This window comes from Nomascus leucogenys, chromosome 22a, assembly GCF_006542625.1.
Source record: "Nomascus leucogenys isolate Asia chromosome 22a, Asia_NLE_v1, whole genome shotgun sequence".
NCBI lineage: Eukaryota > Metazoa > Chordata > Mammalia > Primates > Hylobatidae > Nomascus > Nomascus leucogenys.
Window position 1 is genome coordinate 129688833 of NC_044402.1, and position 18997 is coordinate 129707829.

At 39.4% G+C, this 18997-nt stretch overlaps 1 protein-coding gene across 1 annotated transcript in view; it reads right to left on the bottom strand.

The window, feature by feature from the left end:
- PID1 (phosphotyrosine interaction domain containing 1) overlaps positions 1-18997 on the bottom strand; it is a 256385-nt gene that overhangs the window by 6878 nt on the left and 230510 nt on the right. The window lies entirely within an intron of this gene.

Consider the following 18997-nt stretch of genomic DNA (forward strand, 5'->3'; position numbering starts at 1 on the left):
ATTGAAAGTTGTAGATGACTCACTCCAATGAAAACCAATTTCATAGTAGTAAAATTTTGATAACTAAGAGAAAATATCTTCCTCTTTATAAATATGTATTACTTATATAATAAAGATTTTAAAAGAAATAAAGTTGTATTTTGGAGGTGTACTGGAGAGACGAGTGGAGCACAGATGTGTAGCTTATATGAGATTATATAAATTTGAAATATATTATTTATATGAGATTATATAAATTCAAAGAAATAATGGCTGGGTGCAGTGGCTCATGCCTATAATCCCAGCATTTTGGGAGGCCGAGGTGGGCAGATCACGAGGTCAGGAGTTTGAGACCAGCCTGGCCAATATGGTGAAACCCCATCTCTACTAAAAATACAAAAATTAGCTGGGTATGGTGGTGCACGCCTGTAGTCCCAGCTACTCAGGAGGCTGAGCAGGAGAATTGCTTGAACCTGCAGGAGGCGGAGGTTGCAGAGGGCTATGATGGCACCACTGCACTCCAGCCTGGGCAACAGAATGTGACCCTGTCAAGGGGAGGGGAGGGGAGGGGAGGGGAGGGGAGGGGAGGGGAGGGGAGGGGAGGGGAGGGGAGGGGAGGGGGGGGGAAGGGAAGGGGAGGGAAGGGAAGGGAGGGGAAGGGAAAAAGAAAGGAAAAGAAAAGAAAAGAAAGGAAAAGAAAAGAAAAGAAAAGAAAAGAAAAGAAAAGAAAAGAAAAGAAAAGAGAAACATAGGAAAACAATTATCTGAATGGGGTTTCCTAGAAATGGAATGGAAAGAATTCTTTAAATAGCCTGTCCCTAAAAATGGAATGCAAAGGGATAAAATGATGTAGCAAGACCGTCTCCCCTCAGAATCTCTTTTAAATCAGCCCTGCTGTTATCCATAATGGCCCAAGTTCCGGAATCCTGACCTATGTCTGTGCACTTTGCTCTAGGAAGTCAATTATTTACTGCCTGTCCACATATTTCTTAATTCTCCCATTAAATTCTCCAGAGTTTGGCATTAACCCATAATGTTGACTGTAAGTCACTGAAAAACACTATTCAGACCTTTTTTCAAAAAGTGAACTTCCCTCTTATTTTTTTGTATACAGTTTAATAGAAATGCATCTTATGGCACTGATTTTCAAGGGAAATTGAGTAAAAACTTAAAAAAAAATTAATTGTCTCAAAGTACCAATGATTCAGTTATGCTCTGCATGCAACCATGCCCCCTGTGTATTTGGGCCGTGGAGTTCCCCCATCTCAATAAACAGAAACCCTATAATATGGGCCATTATACCTGTATATTTCTATATCAACACTGTTACAGGGACTTACTCTAAATATAAATAGAGAGGTCTCCTCCTGCCATGGTTTCTCTCATGTGGGAAAATTCCCTTTAATATTCTTCCATGGGCACATCCTCCTTATGAGTAAGAACACAGAACTCAATGTGCAAGGCTGCTTCTGGAGGTTCTGCAACCAACATAGCTGTGCACCAACGTCAGGTTTGGTTAAGGAGAATCCTGTTATCCTGTCTATGAAAGAGGTGAATACTTTCTAGATGAATAATAGGCCCTGTCTTTAAGAGTTGTGATCTTCCAGAGCCACAAAGTAGACAGAAAACACCAACTTACAAAATTGGTCACAAAATGTGTCCAAAATGATACACAGATTTTCCTTTGAGCCTTCACCACCCAGGGTGCTGGAACAAAGGGACTTGGAAGATGACAAGAGGAGCCTTCAGGAAAAGTAACAACTAGCTGGAAACTGCAGTAAATACCAGCATCTTTTCTATGGTTGCAGAAACAGGCATTGGGCATGAAACTTATTACCAATGAATCATTCTGAGAGAAATAAAATGAACACTTTCCCCATGTGTCATTCCATGGCATAAACTGATGTCCCAAACACAGACATTTGCAATGTATGTAAATGGACTTTCTCAACCCCAGCTGAAGAAGTTATTTGAGAATATTCACAGCCTGTGAAAATATAGAGAGGCTGTGAAGCCAAGGGACCCGCCAGAGTGTCTGCAGTGTTAACAGCGTCGGATCAGGAGAGAGCAGTGTCCTCAGAACCTCTCCTTCCAACCCATGAGTTTTCCAACACCCCAGCCAGCTCTTCATTCATGAATCACCATTCCCTGCTCATCTGTGGCAAAACAAACTTGGTTGCCTGACATTTATCCTTCTGGTTGAGCAGTACCATTTGTTTCCCTTGGTGGCTGGTCCACATTTGATTCTGGCCTGAAAAGCCGCTGTTTTGAACCTGACTTACCTCACGCTAGACTGGAAAGTGAGATGAAAAGGGTAATGTCAAGGGTTCCCAAATAAAGATGGAAGATGGGATGGATGATGGTGCAAGAACCCAAGCACCTGGTTTCCTGGAGTTCTTCGACTTTCCAAGCTGGATGAGCCCAGCTTCACAAGCTTAGCTTGGGTTCCACTTACTGCTGGGCTTCTCAAGAATGACAAGCCAAGAATAAACACTTTCTAGAGGTCTCTCTTGAGATATAAAAGACTTTGCTGTGACTAACACAAGAACAGAAAACCAAACACTGCATGTTCCCATTCATAAGTGGGAGTTGAACAATGAGAACACTTGGACACCAGGAGGGGAACATCACACATCAAGGCCTATTGGGGGGTGGGGGGCTAGGGGAGGGAGAGCATTAGGAGAAATACCTAATGTAGATGATGGGTTGATGGGTGCAGCAAACCACCATGGCACGTGTAGGCCTATGTAATAAACCTGCACGTTCTGCACATGTATCCCAGAACTGAAAGTATAATAAAAAAATTTAAAAAATATTTTGCTGTTTTTCCATTGTCTGTAGGACATAAAATATGTACCCAGCTGACATAAAATAGCATGATAGGAAAAGAGAATGGAGAAAACTTTGCTGGGAATCCTAATAGCCTTTGGGTTCCAAGGCAGAAGATGAGAAAAAGAAAAGCCGCTCTTAACCCTGGGCAAAATACCAGAGTCAAGCTCTTCTTCCATCACATGGATTCCCACCTGCACATTCCAGAAAAAAGGCAAAGGGTGAAGCACAGAGATTTATGACCTCAGCTTGAATCCGCTCCTTTCTTGCTGGCCACAGAGGCACAGAATCCACTGGGCACTTTGAAGAGTGGAGATGGATCTGCATGCCAATTTCCCAACAATCTAAACCACAAACACTGATTCGATAATTATGACCATGAACCTGTATTACAAGCTTTAAGCCATGAAGAAGGTATTAAAGGATAGATACTGTTCATAGTGAAATCTATGCAATTACTGTCGGCACAATGATAAATTTTGGAGGTCTAGAAGAATGCAGAGGGAAGACACAAAGGGGGCTACTAGAACCAATTCCTGGTTCCTGGGAATCACTAACAGGAACAGGACCAGCAGCTAACATTTATCCAGGACTTACTCTATGCCAGGTACTTGGCTAAATGCTTTATATGGACCATTAATCCTCATAATAATTCCATAAGGTATGTACTAGCTGTTTCTATAGATTAGGGAACTTGCAAGAGGTTGAAGTAACTTGCTGAAGGTCACAGAGTGGCCAGAACTCGAACCTGGACAGTAGGACCCAGAAACCTGGCTCACATTTGCCACATCCCAACTGCCCTTCCCAAGGCTGGTCCCTTTACACTTGTGGTGAGCCTGCCAACAGAATCCTGCCTGGCTCCTCCTGGAGCTCCCTGCCCAGTTCCAGCATCAGCCATCAAGGAATTGCAGGGTCCTCCACCAGTCTTCCTGGACCCTGGAGAAGCCCATAAAAATAGCAAAGGCGAGTGGTAATCTGGGAACTATTTTCAATACTTCAAAAGGGCTGAGAAAAGCTGTTTCCTGACAGCATCTCTTTTATTGTGTGTGTGTGTGTATATATATATATATATATATATATAGCAAAAAATGAATTCACATTTACATAATGTGATTTATTGGGTAAATAAAATTGCTCAAAACATGGAGCCTATGATGGAAAATGTATACCTGTCAGTGATCACATTGGAGCCCAATGGTCAAAATTAGGCCACTCATTTTCCACTGAGAAGTCCGTGGCAGTCCCAGAGCCAACCAGTGAGAGAATCAGCTCTTGGGCCCATGTCTCCCAACTCTAAGAAAAATGTTCCTTCCATCTCAGCATGTGACTCCTTAAGCTAACTTCTATAGTAAGGCATATCATTGGATGCAGCGATGGCTGATTTTATGCATGGATTTGGGTAGGGCATGGTGCCCACTCTTAGGCCTAGATGTTGCTATGAAGGTATTCTTTTTTAGATGTGATTAACATTTAAATCAATAGACTGTGAATAAAGCAGATTACCCTTCATAATGTAGGTAGGTCTCATCCAATAAGGTTAAGACCTTAGTAGAGAGAACAGATGCCACAAGAAGGAAGAAAAGCTGCTTCTAGACTGATTTCTGACTCAAGACTGCAACGCCTCTTCCCTGGGCCTCCTGTCTGTCCACCTTCCCTTAAAATGTTGGGACTTACCAGCCCCTACAATCGTGTGAGTCAATTATTTTAAAGATATGTCTCTCTCTCTCTCCCTCCCTCCCTCCCTCCCTCTACTCACACATACACATATAAATGGGGTCAATCATTTATAGATGTGTGTGTGTGCCAACCTAACACCACTCCTTTGTTGCAAATGCAATGATTCTGATACCCAAAGATCTGAGAACACTTGCCCCAAATCTCACAGCTGGTCTCGGAAAAGTGAGATGTAGAACCCAAGTCCTCCACCACAAAACAAAAGCTCTTTCCACTGCTTTAATTTCTTCACTTGAAGAGGATTCAGACACCTCAGTTTCTATTCTTATATCATTTACCTTTTCTCTGGTCATTTCTTCAAATGTCCATACTGAGACCAAGGCCTAGTCAGGGACAGCAAAAAGCAATAGGCACCCTACCAAGGCTTTTTAAACATCCTGCAAGGTGGCTGGGGTCAAAGGCAGTTAAACTGTCCTTAACCAGAGATGTGTTTGCATAGCCCAAGGATTTTAAATTATAATGCATCAATCATTGAAAGAAAAAGACAGCGTGCATAGTTCATATTCAGAGATCATATTCCTAAAGAACTCTGAAATGGTGTTTAACAAAGCAAACCATTCCCACTTCAAAGAATAATTCCAAAAGGCAAACATTAAGTCTGTGCCATGTTGGTTATTACCCTGCCTCTCGTGCATTGTGTATCAACATACTAGACAACACATGTTAAAAAATTGCTCTTGGAGCCCAACATTATGGCGGGTAGGACTTTGCACATCCCTCAACAAAGGCAGTTGAAACCCTCAGAAGGCCAACCCAAGAGGCTTGGTCTCAGCTCAGAGCAGGCCTGGGCATCCTTTTTGGTTGCAAAGGCTCTAGAGTCCTACTCTTCAGCCCTACAGGCTTCTGTGTGTCATCCTCAGGAAGCTCATATGACTCGGAATCAAAGCTAGGGTTTTCTCTTTTGTTTGGTTTGTTCCCAGAGTGAGTCTTTGATACCATTTTGGAGTCTGTCTTTTGGCAGATCTACTTCACTTCATCAGGATAAAAGTGGATCTAGGCCGGGTGTGGTGGCTCACGACTGTAATCCTAGCACTTTGGGAGGCTGAGGCAGGCAGATCATGAGGTCAGGAGTTCGAGACCAGCCTGGCCAACACAGTGAAACCCTGCCTCTACTAAAAATACAAAAATTAGCTGGGTGTGCTGGCAGGCACCTGTAAACCCAGCTACTTGGAAGGCTGAGGCAGGAGAATTGCTTGAACCCGGGAGGTGGAGGTGGCTGTGAACTGAAATCACGCCACTGTACTCCAGTCTGGACAACAGAGCTAGACTCCGGCTCAAAAAAAAACAAAACAGAACAGAACAAAAAAACAAAAATGCATCTAGCTGTACTATGGCTAGACTGGGATGAAGCCTACTAATTGTCATTCACCATGGGGCTACCCCTCCAAGTCTTCTGCCTAATGTCTGCTTAGCTAGGTTTACTTGCCTGACCATGAAGTAGAGGGTAAGCTTAGCTGCCTAAACAAGGCCTTCCTCTGACTTTAACAGTCTGATTTGGTTTGTTTTTCTAAACGGAATGATTATGACCCAGAAAGGCATACAGACTTACTCTTAATTTTTTTAATAGAATCAAACATGCCGATTTTATAAAGTACACCATCTCTAGGGCACATTTATGCACATGCCTTGCTTGGGAGATATTTATTTCAGTAACTTTCCTAAGGCTAAAAATATTGAGAAAATTTAAAAAATGTTTAGCACTTTTCCCCAAGTATGTGCACAGATTATGTTGATATAATCTATAAAAATATTAATAGAAATTTGATTAGGAAATATATTTTTATTATAGAAATATATACCACGAAGGAAAAAGCAAATTTACCAAGACCCAATATCAAGTAATAACTAAGTACTATTTTTGAACTCTAGCAAAGAGGTGAACATTCCTTCAGCTGTTAAATACAGCATGTGTCCCACAATTAGGTAGTAAAGTGACAGGTTTATTTCTGCTACTTGTATTATAACTTAGTTCCAATGATGCAGAGTGACTTGAGATTTTGCGCCCCATTTTGCACTTATCAGGCAGTCCCTATGTGCAATTTGTCCTGTCAACTGGCTCTTGGATGTGTGAAGCTTGGAAATATTGTCATTGTCACTGTCAAAGACAGAAGCGATTTATCTTGAAGGTACTGAAGTGTGCCCCTAAAGACAAAGTCACTTAATAAAAACGACACTACATTGAAATACACATCCCCTCATGTGGCCCCTTCTGGTGAGCTGGCCTTAGGATGAAAAAACCTGGAGCTGTTCCACCCAGAGGCCCAAGAACAATTTATTTCCTGACAGGTCTGATACCTCTCCCTCTGCTTTCTAGTCAGAAGAGTATACTGAAAAGCGACAGAAATTCAGCAGAGCTCTCTAGGCCCTAACATGTTCACAACGAGAAAATTCTCTAAATGATAAATCAATATCAAGCGCACTGCTTGAGAGTCTTCCTGACAAATGGATTCAAGGGACAAACCGTGTGGCAGGTGAAAAATGTCACCAATTTTAGTCCTTGTAGCACTTTATCAATTCATTTTCCTTCGTGCACAACTCATTAGGAATGGATCACAGAAGGCACTAAACATTTAGAAAGAATAATGTTGAGACAGTGTGTGTTTAGAGGTCAGAAACACACAAATCTACTGGCTACAAGTCTAGAGATCCCAGTAAGCAACCAGTGGAGGTTTGGAACAAAAGAAGGAGAGGTACACTGAGGCTAATTAGACCTGGAATTGTCATATATTCTAGAGAAATGAAGACATATTTAAATAAAAACCTTTACATGAATGTTTATAACTTTATTTGCAATAGCCAAAAACTAGCAGTCCAGATGTCTTTCATCAGATAAATGGTTAAGTAAACTGTGGCACATCCATATCATGGGATACTACTCAGCAATAAGAAGGAATAAACTTTGATATGTGGAACAACTTGGATGAACCTCTAGGGAATTATACTGAGTGAAAGTCATCTTCCAAAGGTTACATACTATATGATTCCATTTATATATAAATTTTGATCTAACAAAACTTTAGAACTGGAGAACAGATTACTGGTTGTCAGGGATCAGGGATGGGGACTACCTTTTATTTATAATTATCAAAATGTATCATATATTTATGTTGCTCTGATCAATGGATATTAATACTAATTGTAAGGATAACTCAAACCAAATAAATATTTAAACTTAAAGATGTATTGTTACAGAAAATAATTTTTGAAAATTTCAATTGCTTATATATTTTTCTTGCAGAGAAAATATGACGGGGTAGACAATAAATGATTAAGAAACAGTTAGGAAATCCACTCTCTCCCTTTATGAGGGAGAAAGGGAGGTAACCCCAGAGAAATAAAGAACCTAGTCTAATCTTATTGTCAGCTTGTTAATGACCACAAGTTCTGCTGTTTGCAAGTAAGCAAATCCTTATCTGTGGAATTCTTTTTGTAGGATATACCTGTTTGCCTAGAATCAGTAAACAAACCTGAAATCTGTTGATTTATGGCATATAGCTTCCAAGAAAGAATCTCACAATGTAACTAAGTATAAAATGGAGATGTTTCAAGATTAAAAGGGTGCCCTCTACTTAAGTAATACCATTGTATACAGTATTAGGTATCTTCTGTGCCAATTTGAGCCAGACCATATATAATGCAGTGAGAAAGGCCGGAGGGTGCTGTACTGACAGTCCTAGCCCACATTCTGTTCTGCTTGTGCTTTCTACTTATTTGGTTATTTGTAATTATTAGTAAAATTTGGTACTAGATGAGCTTTTTTATTTGAATATCCAATTCTTTGTGTAATCTCACAGAGTAATATATAAAAGAATGAACCATAAACTTATATTAGGTTGAAATTCTATGTGGAAAATAGAAGGGCTATTAAAGTTCGAGGAAAAACAAAGATAAAATTTATGATTATTAAAGAAGAGCTTGTGTGTGATATTTTTAAAGAGATGCCAGCTTGGTGTTTAGATTATATTAGCTACATATAAAAGAGCCATGTAGAAAATTATTTAAAATGACAGTCTTTAACATATGCAGAAATTATATCCCTTGCGACTATTTAAACTTAGAACAAAAATATTTGATATATACTTAAAAATGTGTGGTTAACTAGAATATTAATATATTTGGTAGAAAACTGAATGAAATCCTTAGATTATCTCTTACCTGATGGATTCTTATTTAAAATATCTACTCATAGTATACATAATTAGAGAAATGCAAATTAAAACAATGCTGAGATACCTCTCTCACCGGACATACTAATGAAAAGTAAAATGTATGGCCCATATTCTGTTAGCAAGGCTGCAGAGAAACAGACACTCATCTATTGATGGTTGGAATGCAACTTAGTACAACCCTTTTGGAAGGGAACTGTCATTCTATAACAAACCTCCATATGTCTTTTGAATCATCAGTATCATACCTAGGAATTTACACTGAAGATACTCTTCAATATGAAAATACATAATCACAGTTTATCCAATGTTGCATTATTTGTAATCATAAGATACATAAAACAATCTAAATGTTCATACCAAATAAAGCAGTTGAATACATTACAGTAAATCCATCTAATCTACTATTCCACCTGTGTGAAAAGGAGTGAGAAAGAGCATATGTACTTATATGAAGTGATTTATTGGGTATATTGCTATGTGGAAAAAAAAAAAAAAAGGCTGGGCACAGTGGCTCATGCCAGTAATCCCAGCAGTTTGGGAAGCTGAGGAGGGCGGATCACCTGAGGTCCGGAGTTTAAGACCAGCCTGGCCAACATGGTGAAACCCCGTCTCTACTAAAAATACAAAAACATCGCAGCGCTGCACCCCAGCCTGGGCAACAAAGCAAGACATCGTCAAAAAAAAAAAATTGTTTTGTGTAAGCAAGTAGGGGAAGTGAAAGTGTATATTTTTATATATTTGTTTGCGAGAAAAGAAACCAGAAGAAAAAAACCAATTACCAACATGCAGTGGTTGCTTGGGAATGGGGTTAAAATAATGGGGATGTGGGAATAGGTAGAAGACACGAAGAAGGGATACTTCTTTAACTATACCTTTTTGTATAGTTGTGACTTTCAGAATCATGGATACAAAAATTAATACAATCAAGAGAAACAGGGAGAAAATATTCAACATATAACCAAAATAAAAATGAGTAAACCTAACTGGATTGCAAATGAAAAACATAACTGCAGTGAAGACAGGAAAAAGCAAGCTCAAATAACATTTTAACACAGTATTTGGACAATCTTCCCTCTGGCTAAACATAGAAAAACTATAAGCCATTATTGTACTTTAGTTAGTAGGTTTATTTATCAAAGTGCCATAGACTTACAATGCTGAACTTACTTCATGCGTATTAAAGAAATAAGTTAAAAAGTAGCTATATAGTACATGTTGAGAACCACGTTTCTCATTGTTAAAGACAGTTACGAATATGGAAAGCGGGGACGCTACACAGAACCCCGGGACGTTAGAGTGGAACTGGAGTAATTCCAAATCCATGGCTTTCAATATATATAGACATATAGACACTGACATCAACATACAGGTGAGTTTGTGTGTACATGCATATATACATATACTTCTTAGCTGTGCCTAGCACCCTGCGAGCAGTAATGTGCCAGTCACTGTGAGCGTAACTCAAGCCCAGATCTTGGTTTCTGAATATCGTTCTCCACTAAAAGAAGTCAGCCCTACGCAGACACAGCTGCTTTCGGGGCTGTCACACAAAACAGTGACATGGTCTTGGAACATCACGCTGTACCAGAAGGGAGGAAAGTGCTCAAAGAATGATATAAACATGTTCAAAGGACAGAGGCACTTGAAGGGGCTCCTGCTGGCCAAACTGGGGACAATTAGACGATCAAAGTAAATTATTATAGTAATGATTACAACCCTCAGAATGGGTAGGAATCCATGAATCAATATTGATATAAATAGATAAATGAATAAATTGTAGGAAGAAAAAGATAAGTTTCTATACTAGAACACAAACTAATAAAGGTAGAAGAGGCGATGAGACTAGAAAATCACAGCTTGACTCCCAGTGAAGTAATAAATGTTTCAGGCAAAAAGTATCAGTGAATGCTAAAATTTGGGACTAAACATCTGACGAGAAATCGGATATTTACACAGAAACAAAGTACCTCCACAAGACACCTATTATTTACAAATGGAGAGTAATATATTTTCAATGGACAAATCTGACACACCCCATCACAACTAAGTGATAAAGTCATATACACTGTGAAGAATTCAACATTCCTTCCATTACCCCCCTGCCAACCCCTTGAACCCAATCTTATGGAGATGTTGAACAAATCCAAATGGAAGGGCATTGCTTAAACTTCAAAAGTATAAAGGTCAGAAAGACTGAGAAAGAATAAAGATCTGCTCCAGATTAAAGGACATTCATGAGACCAATCTCATTATCCTGGATCAGTTCCCGGGCACTCATTTACTTTTCTTTGGATATAAAGTGCAATAGTTTACAATTGTGAAAATATGAGTAAGGTCTCTAGATGATATCATAGTATTGTACAAATGTCAATTTTCTGAGTTTGATAACTGTACTGTGGATAAGAGGACCTCTTTCTAGGAACCACACTCTGAAGTATGGAGACATCATGTCTACAGTTTGCTATCAAACAGTTCAAAAGAAAATAATTGTGTGTCTGTAAGAGAAAAAGATAGAAATATACACATACATATAGAATATAAATGATAAAGTAAATAAATATTGGGGGAATATGGGAAAAAGAAACCTATATATATTGAAATATTTTATAATAATTTTCAACATTTTTGTGTTAAAATTATTTCATAATAAAAAGCTAAAAAGAATATCAATGAAGACATGTCCTTGGCTCAATCCTAATTTAAGTGAAAAAGATGAAGATTTTCATGAGCATATACAGTTGACTAAGCAATGTTCATATCTTGAAGAGTAAATTTAAGATATATTCAAAAGACCTGTTTGTGATCAAAATCCACCTTCTCATGCTGGCAGGATCAATCTATTTTAGTGATATGTGACAAATTCTACTCTGACCATCCTGGAGAACACACGTGTGTGGCGAGGGGAGGGCCGAGGGAGGAGAAGAGTGTATCCAGGGATTTAACTGGAAATACACCAGGTTAAAAATAATACCTTTGGCAATAAAATCTGTGACCACTCAAAAGCTTTCAATGTCATATTCTACCTTCTCTTTACAAAATAGAACTCAATGCATGATGTGAAAGTAATTTTTAATGACTAGTTCCATTACATTTTCATATTCTTAACATAATCTTGGAACCACAGATTTTCTGCTATTATCTAATGAGCTGATCCAAGGAAATATTGTGACAATTTGATAATATTGTTACTATTCATCTCCATATCAGAGTTATTACATTGAAAAAAATCCTACAGGAGTTTCCTATTAGATTTCTTCTTTTTTTTTATTTTTTTTGAGAGACAGAGAGAAAGAGAGAGGAGAGAGAGAGAGGGGATAGAAAGAGAGAGGAGAAAGGGAGAATTTTTTTTTTTTTTTTTTGAGATGGCGTCTTGTTCTGTCTCCCAGGCTGGAGTGTGGTGGAGTGATCTTGGCTCACTGCAACCTCTGATTCCTGGGTTCAAGCGATTCTCCTGCCTCAGCCTCCAGAGTAGCTGTGATTACAGGGGCTCGCCACCAACTCAGCTAATTTTTGTATTTTTAGTAGGGACGAGGTTTTGCCATGTTGGCCAGGCTGATCTCAAACTCCTAACCTCAGGTGATCCACCTGCCTCGGCCTCCCAAAGTGTTGGGATTACAGGTGTGAGCCACTGCGCCTAGCCAAGAAATTTCTTTTTAAGAAAGGAGAATGATATCAAATATTTAGAAATACAGAAGAAAGTACTGATAATATAGAGGCTTATGGATTGTAATTTTGAAGGGTGTCTAGTTAAAGTCATTGCCAAGAAGTGTATTCTTAAGGGAAGGAAAAAAAGAAGCTTTTCTCTTCTTTAATGTTTGGAAAACAAGAATAAAGAACGAAGCGGACTCAGGCTATTTTGAGATGAACAGCTACTTCAGCAAGCACATTTATTTTTAGTGAGAGTGTACTTGCACTGGTGCAAAGGTTTCAGATCATGATAGATTAAGGAAAAGCATGAAGCTCTTTCATTATTTTTCAAGAAGCACCTTCTCAGCGGTCCAGGGAGCAGTCTTATTTTATTATTTTAGGACATAGTAGCACATTACTAACAGGGCAAAGCAGGCAATCACTGTCTAGTGGACAGATTCAGAATTGCTTCCTTCTGATTCACTCAGAAGGAGAGAGCCATGCCTGGCCAGCCATGGAAGCCGTCGGCTTAGGTAAGCAGAAAATGCATCCTGGCAATGCCTGGGGCAGACCTGTGAACCACATTAGAAGGAATGGCTCTGTGGCCAGCCAAGGAAGAGCAAGGACCACATCCAGCTCAAATCCTTTGAAGTCCTTTAAAAGATGATTATCTGAATCTCTGGGCCCCTTCCATATTTCAGGACCTCGTATGTATAAAGCAAAGATACAGAAACCGTGACTCACAGATTTAAACCAGGAAAGCAGATCTCTTTTTAAAGAGAACTTTATTTTTATTGTTTTAGGAAATGTCTCTTTATGATGAATGTCCTTGTAAACTCAGTGGATTTTCCATGTGGCTGTTTGCATGTTGACTTTTTCGACTGTGCTTTTCCCAAAACCCTTCTGCCGGGCTGGAGTGTACCTGGGTGTTCCTGCTTTCCCCCATCACCTGACTCATGAGGATGCTGAGATGCTTGTGTGAGAAGATCTACCAGGACTTAAAGGGCAATCTATATCCTGCAGGAATACATAGGCAGATCATTGACAGAGCTGGTGCTGGGTTAGCTCCTCTCTGCCCATCCCACCAAGAAGAAGGTGGGACCTGCACTCCACCACCACCTGGCCACTCTCCCCTGCTTCCCCCACAAATGCTCTCCCTCACTATCCTAGTTGAGAGACAGCCCTGAATGTCCCTCTCCTTCCTATCTTAGAGACAGTTCCAAATGTCCCTCTATTATTGCCAGCTCTCAAACTCTAAACTAGTGATTTGATACTGAATCTAAGTTGGAAAGTCAAGCTTGATTTCCCTGTGACACCAAGTTCTACGATGGACAATAATGAAGATAACTCTTTGTGCTCATCATTTCCTCAGGAAATGGCCATCACAGCCTCGCTCTGCCCCTTGGACTCAGGACTCCTTTATACTTCTTGCCAGGCCCCCCCATTTTGCTTTGTGTACGACCGTCTAGGAATTCACAGTAACAGCCCATGCTGAAGTGTAAATTCCTAGAATGTAGAGATGTGAGTCATAGTAACAGCATACCACACACTGCTTAAGCCCAATAAACATTAACGAATTAAAAATAAATTCTCCTTAACGTCCAACATTTTAATGGCATAAAAACATATTAGGTATTACAATTTTTAAATCTTTTAAAATTCAGGCTAGTTTTTTTTTAGATGGAGTCTCACTCTGTTGCCTAGGCTGGAGGGCAATGGTACGATCTCCGCTCACTGCAACCTCTGCCTCCCAGGTTCAAGCAATTCTCCTGCCTCAACCTCCCAAGTAGCTGGGATTACAGACACCCACCACCACACCCGGCTAATTTTTGTATTTTTAGTAGAGATGGGGTTTTGCCATGTTGGCCAGGCTAGTGTCCAACTCCTGACTTCAAATGATCCACCCGCCTTGGCCTCCCAAAATATTGGGATTACAGGCCATAAGCCACTGCGCCCAGCGATTCAGGCTAGTTTTATGTGGAGAGTTTATTTTTCTTTTGGATGTTGGTCTATTGGTAATGGTGAATAAGTGATAATAGTTGATTAATAATAATTTCAATTAATAAAGTGAATGACTGATATCCTGATAAACATAATAAAGATGTCCATGTAACCTAAAATGTGGCCAACCTGGTACTTACGCTCTTTCCTAAGTTAATTTTCCTTAATGATTGGTTCAGATGAACAGGAGCTGCTGGTGGCTTGACTTGTGTCCGTGGTTCTGTTCCTTTGTTCAAGGTTTCTGGGCTGTCAGGTCTCTACTATCACAGGTGGCAGTGATGTCTTATTTTACTTGGGAAGGGCTTTGCACAAAACTTGTGAACATTCTCAGAAAGTAACAGTGAGCAGTGCCTTGCATGGGCTATACAACAAAACAGAGTTTGGGTTGGGAGTGAGTTGATGAGGAAACCTTTCTTTTGTGAACACACTGATGAATTTCAGGAGACTTCAATCAACAGCAAATGTCTCAAGCCAAGGTGCTGCATTGCCTGCCCAGCACACTGTCACGGAGTGTGCCCTTCTGGGCCACTCCCATAGCCTTCTCTGTCAGTCACTGTCGCTGTGTCTTGTCAAGAGCAGAGAGCCCTTGCCTGGTCACTTAACATGCTTTGATTTGGCAGTCACAGAATAGGCCACAATTGCTGAGGCTCATTCTGTGACAGGAAGGCCTCCGCTGCCTGCCTCAAATGCCACAGCCCAAATTAAACTTGACATAGCCCATCTCTGACCACCATCGTTCTGCCCCTGGCTGGTAGCAATTCAATCAGGGCCTAAAGGAAAAAATGGCTTTTGCAACGTCTCACATATTCCATCAATGAACCCACCAACTCTGCCGGGAACCATGCTGCAATAAGGCAATATTTCCTCATCTTTAACTAGTAGATTGTATTAAAAAAATAAACAAGATGAAAGAATGCTACATTTTCTCAGCAAAGCTTAGTCCTATAAATAATACGCAGACATAAACATATAACTAACTTCCTAAACATCTTTTCTTCGAAGGTTTTCTTGTTTTGTTTTGGTAAATGCTGAAACTTTAGCATCCCTAAATTAGGAAAGTGTGTGTGTGTGTGTGTGTGTGTGTGTGTGTGTGTGTGTGTGTGTGTGACAGAGAGAGAGAGTCAGGAGGGGGAACCAAAAAATGCACTTTGTGGTAAAAAAATTTAAAACTTGCCTCAAACAGCTTTTCTTTTTGGAGAGGTATATAGAGGAAAAATTAATAAAGTTGGCTAGATCTTACGGTGAAAAATCTTAAGTTCTTTCTTAGTTTACCTTAATTTCTTTCAGAAAAAGTAAAAAAAAATTATATAATTTAAGCCCTAGATAATGAAAAACTATCCCTAAATGAATTAAATTCACCCCTACCCACAATCAGCTTCCAAAAGCAGATAGGTGAGGTTTTTATTCTTCAGACTAGAACCCTAGATTCAAAGAGGAACCCAAACAGTCACTCCAAAAAACATTTAATCTCGCTGTTAGATTTTGGTTTAGACAAAAATTACAATTTGATGACACCATCTTGCTTTCAAAATGCATAGAAAATCCCAGCAATTTAAACTCAATGTTCTACAGTCCAACGGTCTACTCACTCTTGACTGCACATGAACCTTCAGTCTCCCAAAACCCCCAGCCTGTGCTTATAAAAATTGAATCACTCTCAGTTTATATACACCCAAATAATGTGGCAAGATCTCCTACCATCTTGATAGCTGCAAAATAGCTCCCAATAAAAGAATAGCCAGTTAATTCAGGGTGTCTCCAAGGAAATGTCCTCTATGGCCCCACAAAGCCTGTAGTCACCATTTAACACCACCATGTTCTTCTTCCCCAGTCCTGTCTGCCGCTGCTCATGCGTTTTGGAGCAGCATCACAACCGTGAGGGTAACACCAATGTTCATGCCAAGGATACAGACCCTGCTGTCAACCGTTGGCCTTCCAGAACCATGTAGAATTAGAATCAACCCTGGAAAGGGCTTCTGCCCTGGTTCCCTTGAGATGATCCTTCCATGTGGCCCTCACTCTGCTAGCAAAAGGAATTTACACCCAGGCCAAAGGTCTGGACAGAAAGCCTAGTTCAGTCAGGTATAGGAGGTCTTTTGGTCCCACAGTAAGATTGAAACAAAACAAAAACATAATCCACTGGAAGCCAATATCACACTAAGTAATGATCTAATTAGAAAACAAAGGAATAAAAACAAAAGAAAAGTTAAAGAAAGTTTTATGTCTCCAGGTAATTATATTATAACGAATTTATAGGACTTCTATTTATTTTATGGATCTCATCCAAAATATAAAGATAATAATAACATTTAGCATTTATTAAGTGCTATTAGGCACTGTTTTATGTGCCTAATGTATGAAGTCATTAAATTTTCACGGTAGCCTTGGAAAATAAGGACTGTTATACCCAATTATACAGCAGTTTAGGAAATGAAGAACAGAGAGGTTAAGTCATTTGTCCGGTGATACACAGGCAGTTTGTAATCAAAGCTGTTACCCAACTCTCACAACACCTCTTAGAAACAAAATGGGATCTGAATTTAGACACTCTCCCTCTGAGCCCAAGAGCCTGAACAAAGGTTTTTGAATGGCTTGGCTTTAAGAAGCTGTTCTACATCTTGGTGTAAGATCTCAGCCAGAGATGGTGCAATCAGAAAAGAAGAAAAGCAGGAGAGTCTGCATAGTAAGACTGCTGACATGAAGAAAGCAAGATGTCCCTTTATGACAATATACTGTCACTTCCACAGATTTTGCTTTTCAGGGTGAGCCTCAGAGTGGCAGATGACTTCTTGATACATTCTACTCATTATACCAAGAGCTATTTTCTAACTCTGAGACAGTTTCTTGGGTGTGAATAAATCAGTTACAACAGCATGGTATAGGATAGGATCTAGTGATTTTCCCCTCATTCTAAAAACCCTCTGAATTGGCTTAAGTCACAGATGTTCTCCTAACTCAGGAAACCCCTCTAAAGCAGCACTGTCTCAGCCTTTTTAACTACCTACCAAGCTTGATCACCCCATTGTTCCCGTCCACATTGTGCCAATCTGCACTGCAGCCCTCACTCCCCAAAAACATTAACAAAATGCTGCACTTGGCCCAGGAGGAGGGAATCCTCTGGAGGGTCTCTATTGCAAAGGGGAGTTGAATTCCCTCCTGTGCTGGCATTTATTTTTACTCTCACAAATCCCTCTCCTTGGTAGAGGAAAGAGAAAAAGCAAAATTTGCAAGTGGAAGGTGCTGGCTAGAGCGAAGGAGCAGCCCAAAATTTGTTTCTTGAAACTCCACTCGGGGGCACTAACCATGGCAGGAAGGGACTGAAATTCCATCAGCTCCATGTAGGCTGCAGCTCTGGTGGGGTAGAAGTCAAAAGGAAGGGCAGACAGCAGCGGCTAGTAATGTATGTTACAATGATAATATGTGCTTAATTTTTTAACTTTTCTAAATGTAAAATTTTACTTTGTGCCTTGTTTTTATAATTTAATATATAAAATGTATTAAAGTTTCCCAGACTCGAGTTTATGGATTCCTTCCAATTTTTAAAGTAACAGTATTTTGGGTGTTATGCAAAATCAATATTGCAATAGAGGGTGCTGTGATTTTGCTGGGGTTTGGCAATCACCACAGGACCTGAGAAATTAAATGCAAACTTGATTGTATATTTGCATTTTTCTAAGAGAGGATTCATCACTTTCATCAGATTCTCAAAGGGATTAGCAATGCAAAAGAAGAGAGGAGACACTGCCCATAGTAAATTCCTAGAAGTGGAGCTGTGGTAGCAATGACTATGGGCATCTTTAAGATTTTGATGTATATATTAAATTATCTTTCAGAAATAATTTTCCCATCTTTCTTTCCAATAGCTACATAGGAGACTCCCCCGACATACCAGATGTTTTTCAATAATGATGATCATCATTTTATCATCTTTGCTAATTTGACAGATGAAAAATGGTATCCTGTTATTTTTTGATTGCTAGTAAGATTATATTTCTTTCATATCTATGTTGGCAATCTGTATTTCTTCTTTGGTAAATGACCTGCTCAATTTCTCTGACCCTCTTTGTTTCCACAGAGGGTTGTTTATCTTCTTTCTAATCTTTATAGTTCATTTTGTTTTATACCACACTCCATTGGCCAGAATGTCCAGAACAATGATAAATAAATAATATGGGGTGGTAATGACAATCCTGGTCGGTAGCTGAATTTATTTGAAATTCGAGGCAATTCTAGAACATTAGAAGCACACCATGAGCAAATATAAGCACCCAAATACATTTTACCAGCTTACATGTCACCTAGTAATTTATTAGTAGTAGCTCAGATAATTGATAACCAAGAGCTTAATATAGTATAAAATGATATAAGAGACATGTTCTCATTTCTATCCCAAGTTTAACAGCTCAGAAATCTAGAGGTTAACCTCTTTGCACTCAGAAGACCATAAAAAAACTTTCTCACTGTATTTATGCTGTTTTGAAATTCAATCAGAGGAGCGAAATCAGGAAAAGTCATCTACACAGAACACACATAACTCTGGAAAAAATTTGCTGCATTACAGTGTCATGATATTCAGCTGCCTTTTCCCAGAAGCACCCAATTCTTTTATAACCAGTTTAGTTTACACACCAAGATATATATATATATATATATATATA